At 52.3% G+C, this 16,917-nt stretch overlaps 1 long non-coding RNA gene across 3 annotated transcripts in view; it reads right to left on the bottom strand.

Annotated features, from left to right (window-relative positions):
- LOC119846475 overlaps positions 1-4,243 on the bottom strand; it is a 69,575-nt gene extending 65,332 nt beyond the window's left edge. For all 3 annotated transcript variants that reach the window (XR_005289891.2, XR_005289889.1, XR_005289890.1), the window contains exon 1: positions 3,994-4,243. This is a non-coding gene — a long non-coding RNA (uncharacterized LOC119846475). The remainder of the gene's footprint in view (positions 1-3,993) is intronic.
- Between the last annotated feature and the right edge of the window lie 12,674 nt (positions 4,244-16,917).

Genomic DNA, 16,917 nt, shown 5'->3' with positions numbered 1-16,917 from the left:
ACGCCAGGGTGCCTCCAAGGGGGAATTAGTTGCTCATGTTTGGGGCTTGTGTGGCAGCCACAGAAAGACAATGATATTTGAGACTTACTTACTAAACTGTTTCTTTGTCATTACAAGGGTTGGGTGAATTCAGGAGCACTGTTGACTGAAAGCGAATTGCACTAACTGCAGACATATGGAGTGCAGGCAGGTACTGAACAAGATTTGCTGTTGTATCTCAATCGCAAGCAACCGCTGTTATTCCAGCCATGAGCCCCTTCACCCCAGCACTTCTAATGTACCACAATGCCACCCAGCTGTTATACCAGCCACGCATATATACACAGCCCTTCACAGCTCTGCTGATTTGCCTTAAACCTGGTCTGCAATACAGCACAGATTTTTTTGTATAGAATCCATCACATCAGCTATGTCCCGCATTAAGCAGATAAAAAAACCCTTAAGAACAAGAAGCAAGAAGGAGTGAGGCAGAAACGGGAGGGTTTCAGCTGCAATAAGAAAATGGACAAATAGGTAGCAAGGCAGGGAGGTTGTTGCAGATGGCAGAAGACAGAAGTGAAGACTCTTGCATGCAGAGTGTTGCGAACACGTGAAGGGTTGTAGAACAGGCAGGTGCTAGGGAAGGGGAGTAGAGAGAAAGATCCAAGAGCAAGTTAATGGAGTCAGGATCATTTTAAATTGGCTCTTGAAATGAATTGGCTCCAAGTGGGGTTATCTGGGAATGGAGTAACATGGTCATTTCTCTTTGTCCTGTACATGTGCAGACGGCAGACCACAGCTTTCAGCACCAGCTGGAGGCTTGGGAGCTTGGACCTGCAGGTTGGATGAGAAGCTCAGTGTTTGCAAATCTGTTTTTTGCATATTGGACCAGCTCTGGTCACAACAATGGAGAGACATCCCCCACCTGCCACAGAGGTAACCTGGGCACCCTCTGAAGGTGCCACAGTCTTTCTCTTCAGGCAAAAGCAGCATTGCTCTGTGATGAGAAGTTCCAGCTCACATAGGCAATGGCACACACTCTGCTCTCAACACCTGACTGGGAGGAGAGATGGAGGCTCAGAGCTGCGATATCCCCCAGGGCCACAGGAGCAAACAAGCCTCCAAAGCTGGAGCCAACTGTCTCACCCTAGTAAAGAAGAGATGCTTAGATACCACCACAATGGGTGCACCATAAGGAAAGAGTGTGCAAGAGAGACGTGGCAGGAAGGGATCCCAAGAGGGAGTAGAGCTCTGATGTGTGGGGAATGGAGAGCAGTCACTGGTCCCAGGCCATTGAGGACTTAGGAAGTATGGACCAAGTGAGGCCACATGTCCAGCTGATGTAAATGGTGCAGATGCCTTTGACATCAGTGGAGCCAAACTGATTTTACACTGATGAGACTCTTGTCCCACAGACTTTAAGCCAGGGCTTGCATGAGAGTTCCAGGCTTTACCCTCTTCGCCAGACAAGATGCAAGGTGTGGGAGGAGACCTTCCCTCTCATCCAGACCTCAAAGGAGAATGAAAACAGACCGACAAACACTGATCTCGATGTTTCAGACCCCAGAATAGGGTTGGTCTGAATTCTGGGCGACAATCTGGGCCAGTGTCCACTGGATCTGAAATGTGTGGCAGATCCCCGAGTCCTGAGCCTCTCGCCGCACATGACACAAGGCCCCACCAAAGAACTGTGGGGCACAACTCCTCTGTTGGGTACACCACTTGAAGACAGTCTCCGACACAAGACCGATCTTCAGGGAGGTAATGTCAGTCCCAGAGCGCTTCAACTACCAATGGGAGCCCTCCACTAGGGTCCGGGCTTTCCACATTTAAAACGTAGCCGGATCTCCCTGCCAGGCCTCAAGCCGCACGGCTTGGCTTGCCGGCTGACTCTGCAGAAGGAATGCTTGAGTCTGCGGCTGCTCTGCCAGAAGACTGACTACAGCCTCCTTTTTAGTCCCTCTTGGCCCTCAAGACTGCTCGCTTTGCTGGGAGGAGATCTCTGATCCTGCTCTCTACGCCAGTGTCATAGGGCAAGCTGCCTTGTGAGCACCCCCTCCTGGCTAGGGGCGGCTCTGCAGCACGCTGCCTCAGGTTTCCCCTCCTTAAACTTCATACACAAGCTTTCCATCCAACACCACTCCTCCTAGGAGTCTGGTTTATTAACAAAAGCAATTCAAAATAAAAAGTTCTCAAGTTCATCCATTTACCCTTTGCTCCCAGGCCTTTCCTGCCTGAAGCCTCACTTCTAAGTCTCTGCTGGCATCTCCTCACTCCCAACATGCTCTGTATTCCACCCTGAGCACCCCGCACCCCTCTGCTGATCTTTATAGGGAATCAGCTGATCCATGCTCAGCTGTGCCTCCTGAGTAACCAAAGAGAGTTGGACCCCAGGCCTCTAGCCCTTAAAGGGGCCGGACACCCTGTTATACAGACATTTGGCTTCTGAGTCCAAGGCTCACAGCAGTGGCGAAAGGGTCCATGGCATGGAAGGTGCACACTGAAGACATGGAGGAATGGCTAAAACCCCTGGGGTACTGTGATGCCCAGTTGTAGCCCATACAGGAAGAGCTGCTCAGGTCATACAGTTGGGGGAATAAAAGAATCCCTAGTGAAACAAGCCTCGAGTTCTGGTGTTCAAGGACCACACAATACAGTCTGTATGGCTACCAATTCCCAAGTGCTAGGAATACAAATTTTCGAGTAGGGCTGCATCACTTGGCCTCTAGCCTGGGAAAAGAATATGATGCGAGTCAGAGGTGACTAACTCTGATAAAGTTATATCAAGTGGTGGAAATTAGCTTCCTGTATATACCTAGTTCTGAATCAGCACAGGAACTGGACAATCCCTTGAGGTCCCTTCCAGTTCCATATTTCTATGATTCTATGAAACCGGTCAAATTCCAACAGGACAAGGGTTAGAGAAGCAATTTCATGACACCTTGATGACTGTTTTTTGGAGTCTAGCACACACAAGAGGCAAGGCTATGCTTAACTAATGCTTGAGTGACAAACTTGAGTAGTTGGCTCAAGCAGTTGAGCCACTAAGTAACAGTGACCACAATATAGTTACGTTTGACCATCTCAGAGGCTAAAAGCTGTGCAGTGCAGTGGCAATAAACTTGAAAAAGGGGAAATTACTACTGAAAAATTAATACCGAAAAAAGGTTCTTACACAATGAATTCTTCACCTGTGGAACTCATTGCCACAAGACACAATGGGCACTAAGGGCAAGATGGCTTTTCCCCCAAAAGGAGTTGTAGGTGCCAACTACACCAGCTCATGCCAGGTGACATACTGGTGGAGCAAGAGAGAAGGGCTCAGAGAGGACAGAATCGGACCCTAATTACTCAGTAGAAGTTAAGTGTCACGCAGTGCTCCAGGCTGGGTCATCAGCAGTTGGGACTGAACTGGAGACCTCTGGATCAAAAATCCCCACGAGCTTCTACTATTTGCACTACAAAGCCTACTTCTGTCAGCCCAGACAGCAGCTCTTTCATCAGTTGTGTGTGGCTCAACCACTAGAAGAGAATAGAACACTGCACTGAGTAAGCATGGATTACAAAAAAAAGTAACGCATATGGATAATGAAGCCATCCACACTTATATGAGAGAAGAAATATTTATTTATATGGGGTATAAATCCTCATGCTACAAGACATGAGCCAGCAACTCTCTACCTGGGGTCGGGAAGAAACTTCCCCCTTTGGGCAATTTATTCCATAATTGCCCACTGGGGAATCTACCAATCCTACTAGGTCTTGCATTGTCAAGACCAGGGTTTTTTTTTTTTAATATATTAAGTGGAAGTTTTCATCGTCAAAAGTACTTTACAAACATGACCCGCTTAGCTAATTGCCACAGCAACCTGGACAAGAAACTTATTCCCATTACAGGCAGGAGGAGACTGAAGCAGAAAGGTTAAGGCAGGATATTCAAAAGCAGCCTCTAATTTTGGGTGGCTGGCTTTAGACACCCCGGTTTGTAAGTAAGCCATTCTTGGAAATGCTCACCTTAGTGACTTAGTCAAGTTAACACTTGAGTACAAGCTGGGGTTAGGATGAGAATGCGGGAACCTCAGCTAATGGCGTCTTCCCTTTCTCCTATTCAATAGCGTTGTGTTAAGTTGTTTGTTATATACAAGAAGTCAGGAGTGACGACGGGGCATTAGGAAAGCCGCATAATGTAGTAAATTCTAGTTTTACTACAACTCAGAACTAGGGTTGCCAACTTTCTAATCGCACAAAACCAAACACCCCTGCCCTGCCGTTACTCTGAGGCCCCACCCCCACTTGCTCCATCCCCCTCCCTCCGTCGCTCGCTCTCCCCCACCCTCAATCTCTTTCACCAGGCTGGGGCAGAGGGTTGGCGTACGGGAGGGGGGTGAGGGCTCCGGTTGAGGGTGCAGGCTCTAGGATGGGGCCAAGGATGAGGGGTTCAGGGAGCAGGAGGGGACTCCGGGCTGGGGCAAGGGGTGTGGGCTCCAGCTGGGGGTGTGGACTCTGGGGTGAGGCCAGGGATGAGAGGTTTGGGGTGAAGGAAAGGGATCTGGGCTGGGGCAGGGAGTTGAAGTGTGGGGGGAGGGCTCCAGCTGGGGGTGTGGGATCTGGGGTGGGGCTAGGGATGAGAGGGTTGAGATGTGGGGTCCCAGTGACACTTACCGCAGCTCCCAGGAAGTAGCCATCAGGTCCCTGCAGCCCCTAGACACACAGGCAGCCAGGGAGGCTCTGCACGTTGCTCTCACACCTGTAGGCCCCCGGAATGGGGGTTCCCAGCCAATGGGAGCTGTGGAGCCAGCCCTCAGGGTGGGGGCAGTGCATGGAGTCTCCCTGGCCACCCCTGCATCTAGGGGCTGTGGGGGCCTGGCGGCCACTTCTAGGAGCCACACAAAGCTCGGGCAGGCAGAGAGCCTGCCTTAGCCCTGGGCCCCCACTGCACCCCCGGCCGGACTTTTGACAGCCTGGTTGGTGGTGCTGACCAGAGCCGCCAGGGTCACTTTCAACCAGATGGCTGCCCAGAATATAGATTCATAGATACTAAGGTCAGAAGGGACCATTCTGATCATCTAGTCCGACCTCCTGCACAGCTTCCACATTATGGGTCCAATCCAAATCCCTTGCGGTCTGTCTACACTGTATTTAAAACCCGCAGCAGCGAGTCCCAGAGCCTGGGTCTACAGATCCGAGCTCACCCTACAGCATTAACAGACAAGCTGGGTAGACATTTGGGCTCGGGCCCTGAAACCCCGAGACGGGCGAGGATTTTGGCCTGAGCTGCAGTGTTTATGCTGCTGTTCTTAGCACTGTAGCACAAGCCTGTAGATCTGGGCTCTTAACAGGCACAGCAAGAAGTCTCAAATGCAGTGTGGACATAGCCATAGAGGCCTCCTCGCTGAACTTAACGGGGGTTGGATTGGGTCCAGTGACCCAATTCAGCAATGTCCTTAAGCACATGCTGAACTTGACGCAGGTATTAAGACCCTTTGACTATAATGGGCCCCAAAACAGAGCTTAACTGAGATGTAAAGGGTGCCGAAGCCTCGTGGGAGGGTGAATTTCATGCCCTAAAAATCACTGGGGGGCAGGGTGCTGTTAAACTGATGGGAGTTTTGCAATCAGCTTCAGCGAAGCCAGGATTCCAGCTAGTGAGTTGTTCTTGATGTGACCAAACCCAGCGTGTTTGCAGGTCACAGAGCTGGGCACTGAAAGACAGAAGGAAAACAACTACATGAACAAATTAAAAAGAACGTATTAAAAAACGGTAGAGTCGTCTTCCCTGCGCTCTGCTCAGGCTACATCATACGCTGCTCGACCCACCCATGCTGCTGAAATGCTTGGGAAAGATTAGAGACCACGGCTTCTCACCGCCTCTCGTTTCTTATCACCAAAGGCGCACACACTCCCCTCACACAGCATCACCCTGCCGACACCCATCGTTTGCTTGTACATCCCGTGTCTCTAGTCCCTGGCCCGTACAGTCCACGTTCAGCAAGACACCAACAGCCTGGGCAACAGTGGGTCGAAGTGCCGATTAGGGTGGTGCCCTCACAGGCACCCAGGCCTCTGAGCTGGTGCCAGAACTTCTGAAGCAACAACAGATGTGCATTATTATGTGCAACAAGCATTGCTCTGCAAGTTGGCGTGGGCGGGGCTCAGAGGCAACCACCCTGCACTTTCAATCAGCTAGCTCCCTCCCCCTCCCTGGGCCTGGCGTGTCATCCCCTCCTTCGCATCACACAATAAAACCTGTCCAATAAAGTTTCAGTCCAGCATTGCTGTTGGGTCCTGTGGGAAGGGTAATTAGCACCACACCCATGGGAAGGGCTGGAGGGGTTATAGGAGGGGCCAGTGCGGGATCTTATTAATTCTATAAGAGCTGTGAGCTGTAGCTCACGAAAGCTTATGCTCTAATAAATTTGTTAGTCTCTAAGGTGCCACAAGTACTCCTTTTCTTTTTTTGTAAATCAGCTGGGGCTGTCACAAGCTGTGGGGACTTGGATAGCATGCCCCATCTCCAGCTGGCACTTCAGCCCCTTTGGGCCCATTACATCTGGTGGCTGGCAGATCCGGTGCCATGCCAGGGCCAGCTGTGTATGGGAATGTACATGTGTGTATGGGAGTGTACAGAGTGCACATTCCTGTCTTTCAGAGTAGCAGCCGTGTTAGTCTGTATTCACAAAAAGAAAAGGAGGACTTGTGGCACCTAACAAATTAGTCTCTAAGGTGCCACAAGTATTCCATTCCTGTCTTTGAGTGCGGTTGGTTTGATTTTGTGCATGTACATGCTGTGTGCACACACACGTACGTACAATGAGGACCTGATATTTCTGTGCAGTTGAGAGACTGGGGAACGCTCCTTTGTAGGGGAGCAGAGGTCAGCAAGCCTGGACTTGTTGGGTTAAGGAGTGTTCCCAGGAGGAAGGCAGCATTTCAAAAAAGAACCTAATGATAACAACAAATGCCAGAGCCCTGGAGGCGTTTGCACAGGGCTGGCCCCGCAGAGACATTCCCAGGCTTCTGGCGGAGTCTGTGCCTGGAGTTCGCACCACACCTTCCTCAGCAACAAGGGACTGGGAGAGCCCTAATGAAAGGGAGATGCTAATCTCTGGGGATCTGTGTCATCAGCGATCCAGCCCTGTGGGAGGGGCAGTGACTAAACCCAAGCCCAGCAAAAACCTCACACACCTTCTCCAGCAGTGCTCGCCTTCTGCGTAGGGCTTGTAGGCCAGCTTGGTGCTATGCCAGATCAGTTCAGGTTCAGCCAGGAGCCCAGCAAACCCCTTCACTCACACTCACACGATTAACAAGGGCTTCAAACTCCTGGTGTCTCATTTACTACGCTTTCCTAGCAACATCCCTATGCACAGAGACACAAGGTGAGAGGGGGTCCAATAAGAGATATTACAACTTCACCAGAAGAGCTCTGTGTAAGCGCATCTCTCACCATCAGAACTTGATCCAATAAAAGATATTACCTCACCCACCTTGTCTCCAATATCCTGGGACTGACGCAGCTATAACACTGCATACAAACTACCTGATCTACAGACGCAGGCTAAACACCATTGGCTTTGGTGGGGTTATATCAGGCCCGATTCACTGAGTCAGTGTTTGGGGGTGGGGGAGACGCATGCTTGTTTCCTTGGGACTTAAACATGCATCTTGGGGCAATCCTTTCTTTCCCAGGTACCTGGAGGGAGGAGCCCTTTGCTCCATGCTATCTGAGACTCCCCTTTGCTGAAGGCTGGCATGAAGTCTATGCACTTCTACGGGCCTTGCGTTTACTCTCCACACAGGGTGAATTTCACCCCGAATGAGAAGAGGAGTCAGATCTCCTCTCCCCCAGGATAGCAATGAGGGGAGTGTCTTGGCTGGATCCTCTTCTCAGATCAGTTCTTTGTACCCAGCAGTTGCATTTGTGCCCATCAAAACACATGCCCAATCTCCTCTGGGTAGGGCCTGATTCTGAGAGGCTGCCAAGCGTCAGCTACTCCCATGGGTTCTAAAAGGAGCTACCGCTGATCAGCACTTCTCCAGAGCCAAACCTCACATCAACCAAGGATCTGGCCCTAAACTGGCACAGCTCTTGTAGGGTCAGGGACTCTGCACTGGTTTACATGAGCCCTGTGTGTGGCCAAAGGGGTGCATAGTTAAGCCTTGCTCTCGATCTGAAATCCAGTAAATAGGTGTGAAACTCCAGGCTGCTAATGACTCCTGGCACCGCATTCAGCACCTTTCATTGACTTCTGCACTGAACAAAGATAAGAGCACAGCTTGCAACTGATACCTGTATGCAAACACTGGGCATGAGACCACATGCAAAAGCCATGACTCAAAAGCTCAGCTGGAAGCCAGCTCACCTTCATATAAAATGCAGCTTACAGACAACAGCTAGAGCCCTTTTCTTTTCAGTCCAGCCACTCACAGCCTGCTTTAGCAGAATCCGGTCTTAGATCTAAAGATAACATACAACATGCATTTAGCAGAAGCCTGAGCAAACAGATGTATCCTGCACTGTAACCAAACCAGCTGCATAGGATGGTCTTGTGGGTGAGGATTGGCTGGGCTGGGAAATATGGTACCAGGGTTCAATCCCCAGCTCTGAGCCCCAGGGGAAGTCTGGAGATGTCTACATTGCAATGGGGCGCGAGGAGTGATTGCAGCATGGGGACATCCCGAATTAGCTTTGATCTAGCTAGCCCAGGTACCAGCGAAGCCATGGCAATGTGGAATTCAGCTGCCTGAGTAATTACCAAGGATTAGGCGGGGTTTGTACACCCTGTGCATCTTCAACACACTCATTACCCAAAGTAGCTAGCTCATGGGTCTTGCCCACTGTCACTGAGTGTGGAGGATTCCGGGGCCTGCACCCCTCTTCCTGGGATTCACTGTGACTCCCAGCCAGCCTGTAAAACAGAGGGTTTATTGGACAATAGGAACACAGTCTAAAACAAAGCTTGTGGGTAGAACCAGGACCCTTCAGTCAAGTCCTTCTGGGGGAGCAGGGAGCTTAGACCCCAGCCCTGGGGTTCCCTGCGTTCCATCACCCAGCACCAAACTGAAACCAAACACCCCCCCCCCGCAAGCCCTATCCTGCAGCCTTTGTCCATATTCCTCGGCAGAGGTGTTACCTCCCCCTTCCCCTCCTGGCTCAGGTTACTGGCCCTCAGGTCTCCCATCCACAGTGAAACTCCCCTGCCACATTCCCAGGTCAACACTCCCCGCTCCCTGCTGCATCACATCTCTCCCCCCTTCGAGACTGAACTGAACGGGGTCACTCTGACCAGTGACCTGGGGAAGTTCAGGGCCCCCTCTCCGGGACAATGCGTCCGCTATCATGTTGTCAGTTCCCTTCACATGGACCAAGTCCATGTCATAATCCTGCAGGAGCAGGCTCCACCTCAGGAGTTTGGCGTTGGCTCCTTTCATCTGGTGCAGCCAGGTCAGGGGAGAGTGGTCGGTGTACACAGTGAAGTGTCGCCCGAAGAGATATGGCTCTAGTTTCTTGAGGACCCACACCATGGCCAGGCACTCCTTCTCGATGGCCGCATAGTGTTGCTCCCGGGGTAGCAACTTCTTGCTCAGGTACAGGATGGGGTGTCTCTCCCCCTTTTCATCCTCCTGCATTAACACTGCCCCCAGTCCCGTGTCTGAGGCATCGGTGAACACCATAAAGGGCTTGTCAAAGTCTGGGTTTGCCAGAACTGGGCCACTGACCAGAGCCTCCTTCAGCGCCCGGAAAGCCTCCTGGCACTGCTCAGTCCAGACCACCTTGTCTGGCTTCCTCTTCTTGCATAGCTCAGTGATGGGGGTGGCTATGGCGCTAAAGCAGGGCACAAACCTTCAGTAGTATCCTGCCAAACCAATAAAGGCTTGGACGTGCTTTTTGGTGTGGGGAGCGGGCCAGTCTCTGATCACCTCCACCTTAGCTGGTTCCGGCTTTAGGGGTCCGCTCCCCATCCAATGGCCCAGGTAAGATACTTCAGCCATCCCCACCTTGCACTTCTCCGCTTTTACAGTCAGCCCAGCCTCCTGGAGTCGGTCCAGCACTTGTTTAACCTGGGACACATGGTCCTCCCAGGTCTGGCTAAAGACACAGATGTCATCAATATACGCCATGGCAAAAACTCTCCATCCCCTTCAGTAGCTGATCCACCTGGAGCTGAAGGTGGCCAGCACTCCCTTGAGGCCGAAAGGCAGGGTCAGGAACTCATAGAGCCCCAGAGGGGTGATAAAGGCCAATTTCAGCTGGGCATCTGCATCCAGTGGCACTTGCCAATAGCTCTTTGTAAGGTCCATGGTGGTAAGGGATCCAGCTCCTCCCAATTTGTCTAGGAGCTCATCAGGCCTGGGCATGGAGTAGGCATCAGATACAGTGATGGCACTGAGCTTCCAATAGTCCACAAGGAACTGGATCAACCCGTCCTTTTTGGAGATCAGCACCACCGGTGAGGCCCAAGGGCTGGCAGATGGCTGTATCACTCCCAAAGCCAGCATGTCCCTGCCCTCTCTTTCCAGGTCCTGAGCAGTTTTCCCTGCGACTCGAAAGGGGGTGCATCTTATCGGTGGATGCGACCCTTTCTGCACCTGGTGGACAGTCAGATTAGTGTGTCCAGGCTGGTTGGAAAACAGCTGTCGGTACAGATGCAGCACCCCCCGATCTCAGCTTGCTGGGCAGAAGTTAGCTGATCCAAGAGGGGAATTGTTTCCAGGAGTGAACCAGCTCTGGTCCCAGGGAATAGATCTACTAAAAAATGTCCACACATGGCCAACACCACATTCCCCCTGGCATAATATGGCTTCATCATATTCACATGGTACACCCAGCGGTGGTGCGCCCGGTTCGACAGCTCCACCACATAGTTTACCTCATTTAGCTGTTCAACAACCTTGAAAGGGCCCTCCCAGAACAAATTACAGGCTGCTTTTCTCACGGGGATGAGAACCATCACTGGATCCCTGGTGGCGTAGGCGCGGGCCCGCGCCGTGCGGTCATACCAGACCTTCTGCTTCTTCTGGGCTCTGGCCAGATTCTCCCTGGTCAGGCCCATGAGTTCAGCAAGTCTCTCTCAGAAGATCAGGACATACTCCACCACTGACTCTCCATCGGGAGTGGCCTTCCCCTCCCATTTGTCTCTCATCAGGTCCAGGGGGCCCCTTACCCTCCTTCCATATAACAGTTCAAAAGGTGAAAATCCGGTAGACTCCTGGGGTACCTCCCTGTACGCGAACAGCAGGTGAGACAAGTACTTGTCCCAATCCTGCAGGTGCTGGTTCATAAAGGTTTTCAGCATCATCTTTAGCGTCCCATTGAACCTCTCCACCAGCCCATTGGACTGGGGGTGATAAGCTGAGGCCCAGTTGTGCCGAACCCCACATTTCTCCCACAAGCACCGGAGCAGGGCCGACATGAAGTTGGATCCTTGGTCTGTCAAGACTTCCTTGGGGAACCCCACTCGGCTGAAAATGGCCAGCAGCGCATCTGCCACGGTGTCTGCTTCAGTGGAAGCTCAGGGCACTGCCTCGGGGTAGCGGGTGGCAAAATCTACCACCACCAGAATGTATTTCTTCCCCGATCGGGTCAGTCTTGCTGCTCCCACTATGTCCATGGCCACCTTCTGGAAAGGTTTCTCTCTGATGGGCAAAGGTCTCAAAGCCACTTTCCCTTTGTCTTGGGCCTTCCCCACCCTCTGACAGGGGTCACAGGATCGGCAATACTGCCGGACAGTGGTAAAGACCCCAGGCCAGTAAAAGTTCTGTAGCAGCCTCTGCCGGGTGCCCGGATTCCCTGGTGCCCTGAGAGGGGGATGTCATGGAACATGTATAGTAACTTGCAGCGATACTTCCAGGGGACCACCAGCTGCTTCCTGACCCCACAGGACTCCACTTCCCTTGGGGGAGCCCATTCTCGGTACAGGAACTCCTTTTCCCACAGGAACCTCTCCTGGCAACCTCTCCTCATGGTCTGTACCACACTGAGGTCGGCCAGGTCCCTGAGCTTCCGCAAGGAGGGATCTTTCTGCAACTCGGCCTGGAACTCAGCGGCTGGGGAAGGGATGAGGCCCAGTTCCCTCTCAGTGGCCGGGTCTGAGGCCACAGCCTCTGAGCCGTGCCCCTCGGCGCTCCCTCCCCACCAGGGTAGGGTCCTGTGCCTCCGGTGTGGCACCCTCCCCAAGGTCAGGACACAGTGCCCCTCGCTGGCTCTGGCTACGGGTCACAACGAGGGCGGTCTGGGGGTTGCTTGGCTCATCCTCTAGGTCTCCTCCGATCAAAACCTCAGTGGGCAAATGGTAGTGCACCCCCACATCCTTGGGGCCCTCCTTGGACCCCCATTTCAGGTGTACCCTTGCCGCGGGCACCTTGAATGGGGTCCCACCCACCCCCATCAGGGTCAGTTAGGTGTTGGGCACCACCCGATCTGGGACCACCACCTCGGGCCAGGCCAGCGTCACCTTCGCGTCCGAATCCCAGTATCCATTGACCTTCCTCCCATCCACCTCCAGGGGAACAAGGCCCTCTCTCCGGAGGGACAGCCCTGCCCCCACCCTGTAAACCGAGAACTCTGAGTCCAGAGCATCCAGCCCTTTGGCGGAGCTGGCCTGGGGTACTCTTCCCCCCTGAGCAAGTGGTAAGCTGGCAGCCCCCCTTTTCTGGGCTGTCTGCCTCTCGTCCAGCTGGGTCCCTACCCAGTTAACCCTGGGTAGGCTGGGTCTGCTCAGTCTGTCCCTGAGCCTGGGGCACTGGGTCCGTACGTGACCTCTCTGGCCACAGTGATAGCAGTTCATATCACATTGGTCCCCTCGAGCAGGTCGGATGGTCCTGACACCAGGCGTTTCACTTGGGAGGGGGTTTTCAATATTTCCCCGCTGGGAGATCCCATGGTGACTCTCTCTCTGCATCGTGGGGGGCCTGTTCTTTTGGGATTCCTCCTTGCTACCCGCTGACTGACTGTTCACAAACTCGTCAGCCAGCTGCCCTGCATGCTGTGAGTTCTCTAGCTTTTTGTCCACCAACCATAGCCTCAGGTCGGAAGGGCACTGTTCATACAGTTGCTCTAGTACAATTAGGTCAAGCAGGTCCTCTTTAGCTTGGGCCCCAGCTGTCCACTTGTGGGCATATCCCTGCATTTGGTTGACCAGTTGTAGGTATGTGACCTCAGGCGTTTTACGCTGACTCCGGAACCTTTTCTGGTACATCTCGGGGGTCAGCCCAAACTCACGGAGCAGGGCCTTTTTGAACAGTTCATAGTCCCCTGCCTCCGCCCCTTTCATTTGGCTGTACATCTCCACGGCTTTGGGGTCATGAATAAGGGGGTGAGAAACTGGAGCCTGTCTGCAGTGTCAACCCTGTGCATCTCGCAGGCATTCTCAGAAACTGTCAGAAAGCTATCTATGTCCTCCCCCTCCTTACGCTGGGCCAGGAAGCACTTATCAAAGTTCCTTACAGTCTTGGGTCTCCCCTCACTCACCGCAGCCGGGGCCCCCACTGTTCCTCAGCCTGGCCAGCTCCAGTTCATGCTGTCTCTGCTTCTCCTTCTCCTCCTGCTCATGCTGATGTTGCTTCTCCTCATGCTGAAGCTGCTTTTCATGACCCTCCAGCTCTCTCATTTTCATCTCCCTCTCCCATTCCAGCCGCCTCCACTCCAGGGATGGGGAGCTCTGCCGGGAGGATCCCCTGCTGGCTACCGGGGTCAGGGTGCTCTTGGTATTCACTGGGCTTCCCTCAGGGACAGAGATCGGGTCATCCAAGTGATCCTTCTCCTCCAACTGGGCAATCAGCTGTTCCTAGGTGGACCTCCCAATGCACAGCCCCCTCTGCCTGCACAACTCCACCAAGTCACTCTTACGGCATTTAGCATACATCATCCTGCTGGCCACTCGCAGGCCCGGGCAGCTTTCCACGGTTTCCAGGAAGAACCCCTAGGGTGCCAGTCCTTCTTGAGGTCACCACCTCTTTGCCAGCGTCAAGCTGCAGACTCCTTCACCCCTGGGACCGCTCGCTGTAATCCCCCGGGGGACCCTGTTACTACAAAAGTTCTTCTCTCTGGTCACACACCACCCCCTGAAACCATCTCTCTCTGAATCTTCAGCACACCTGGTCCCCATCAATCCCCCTTCGTTTTACTGTTCCCCAGTAACTTACTGCAGGAAGCGCCATTCACGGGGTGCAGTAGATCCCACTGCTACCACCAGTTGTCACGGAGTGTGAGGGAGTCAGGGCCTGCACCCCTCTTCCTGGGATTCACTGTGACTCTCAGCCAGCAAGTAAAATGGAAGGTTTATTGGACAATAGGAAAACGGTCTAAATCAGAGCTTGCGGGTACAACCAGGACCCCTCAGTCAAGTCCTTCTGGGGGGGCAGGGAACTTAGACCCCAGCCCTGGGGTTCCCTGTGTTCCACCACCCAGCACCAAACAAACCAAAACCCCCCCAGCAGGCTCCCTCCTGCAGCCTTTGTACACATTTCTGGGCAGAGGTGTTACCTCCCACTCCCCCTCCCCCTCCCCCTCCCGGCTCAGGTTCCAGGCTCTCAGGTCTCTCATCCCCAATGAAACTCCCCTGCCACATTCCCAGGTCAACACTCTCCCTCCCTGCTGCGTCACACCCACATGCTCAGGGTTTGGCCAATTGCCATATTTGGGGTCAGGAAAGAATTTTCCCCAGGTCTGATTGGCAAAAAGTTGCGGGGAGGGGAGTTGCCTTCCTCTGCAGCAAGGGGCACGGGTCATTTGCTGGTTTAAACTAGAGTAAAGGATGGATTCTCTGTAACATGAAGTCTTTAAAAAGAAACAAACAAACAAGCCAGAGGTTATAGATCTGTTGCAGGAGCAGGTGGGTGAGGTTCTGTGACTTGCAATGTGCAGGAGATCAGACTAGATGATCACAATGGTTCCTTCTGGCCTTAAAGTCTATCAGTCATGAACAGAAAGGAAGCAAGTTCCAGAAATAGGACTTTCAACTCAGAATGCCCTGCTACAAGGCCCAGATCCTCAGGCAGTATTTAGCTGCCTAACTCCCATTGAATATGAGGAGAGTTAGGTGTTTAAATACCTTTGAGGATCTGGGCCCTAATCTGTTCCCTCCCCTAATTTAAGTCCAAGAAATCGCTCTCAGAACCGAATAGGCGGCCAATGCAGTTATGAAGACCAGGCATTTTATGGCTCGCAGATGACTCTGCTAAGCAAACAAGCTGCAGCTTTCTGCACAAGATGATGTGCTATGCTTGGAGACCATTCAAATGCATTGCCTGCCCAGGGGCGGGTTGCTGTAAAGGCCCATCTCACTGCAGCAAGGTCTGGTCCAGGATGCAGCCCCCTAGCCCAATATATGGCACGAGACAGTTCCAGCACTGCTGACAATAAGTAGCCAAGGAGCTACGGTTGTGAGCAATGGCTGGTCAGGGATTTTCCCCTTGGAATGTGGGTTTTCCCAGCAGAAAGTTGGATTTTTGATTAAAGGAATGTTTTCCACAGAATATCTGCTTTCTTCAAAAGAAGAAGTTGAACCCCCCAGTTTTGGGGTTTTCAGTTGAAAACATTTGGGTTTCCAGCCATTTTCAGCCCCTAGTTTTTTGCTTTTCAGTTTATTGCGGGGGGGGGGGGGAGGGGATCGGGGGGAGAAAGCCAAAGTTTTCCATAGGAAAACCCATTTCCTGAGCAGCTCTCATAAGCCTCATTGAGGCAAGGTGGGCACATTTCTCACTAGTGCTAGATGGGTTAGGCTGGGAAAGAGGAAGTGGATCTGGACAACACCACTACTTCCCCCAATGTAGCCCTGTTCCACGAGACACACAGGGCAGACAGTCTCCAATGAGTTACATGATGGGTTGCGACACTTCCCACTCACATACCCACACACATTTCCCGCCAACTCACTCACCCACCCTAAACTCATGTTGAGCCTGCCTGGAGGAAGCTGCTGCACTACAAGGTCTTAGAAATCATCCCACTAAGTCTTGGTTATACAGACAAGGTTGGCATACACATATGTACACATGCCCCCTTCTGTCCACAATTAAGTCATCCATGGAGATAACATCGGCTAGGGGCCTTGCCCTGAACTGTAGACCTGTAAGGTATTTAGGCTCCCAACTTCCATTGATTCCATTGGGAGTTAGGTGCTTAAATGCCTTTGAGAATCTGGACCCAAGTGCTTTCTTTGCAAAGGAGGATAAGTAGTACTATTATCCCCGCTTGACAGGTGGGGAAGCAGGCACAGGGAGAGAGGAAGTGGCTCGTTTGAGGTCACACCATACCAGGAGTAGAACGCAGGGCCACCAATTCCCCCATCTGTGCACCAGTTACTGGATCATGCTGCCTTGTTCTACCACAGCCACATCACCTTGTTGTGCCAGGAGAAGCACATTCACTGGTGGAAATGAAGCACTTTACTCAAATCACATCCAGGAATAAATACAAAAATACCAGTTCCCGCACATACATCCTTATGGTTAAACCCAGTGTGGTGGACGGGCACATTCATAGATTCATAGATATTAAGGTCAGAAGGGACCATTATGATCATCTAGTCCGACCTCCCGCACAACGCAGGCCACAGAATCTCATCCATCCTCTCCTGCGAAAATCCTCTCAGCTATGTCTGAGCTATTGAAGTCCTCAAATCATGGTTTAAAGACTTCAAGGAGCAGAGAATCCTCCAGCAAGTGACCCGTGCCCCATGCTACAGAGGAAGGCAAAAAACCTCCAGGGCCTCTTCCAATCTGCCCTGGAGGAAAATTCCTTCCCGACCCCAAATATGATGATCAGCTGAACCCTGAGCATATGGGCAAGATTCACCAGTCAGATACCCAGGAAAGAATTTTCTGTAGTAACTCAGATCCCACCCCATCAAACATCCCATCACAGGCCATTGGGCCTATTTACCATGAAAATGTAAAGATCAATTCATTGCCAAAATCATGTTATCCCATCTTACCATC

The sequence above is a fragment of the Dermochelys coriacea genome, chromosome 21, assembly GCF_009764565.3.
Source record: "Dermochelys coriacea isolate rDerCor1 chromosome 21, rDerCor1.pri.v4, whole genome shotgun sequence".
NCBI classification, from domain to species: domain Eukaryota; kingdom Metazoa; phylum Chordata; order Testudines; family Dermochelyidae; genus Dermochelys; species Dermochelys coriacea.
Note: the sequence above shows the minus strand (reverse complement) of the source record. Positions and strands in the feature narration are given on the sequence as shown.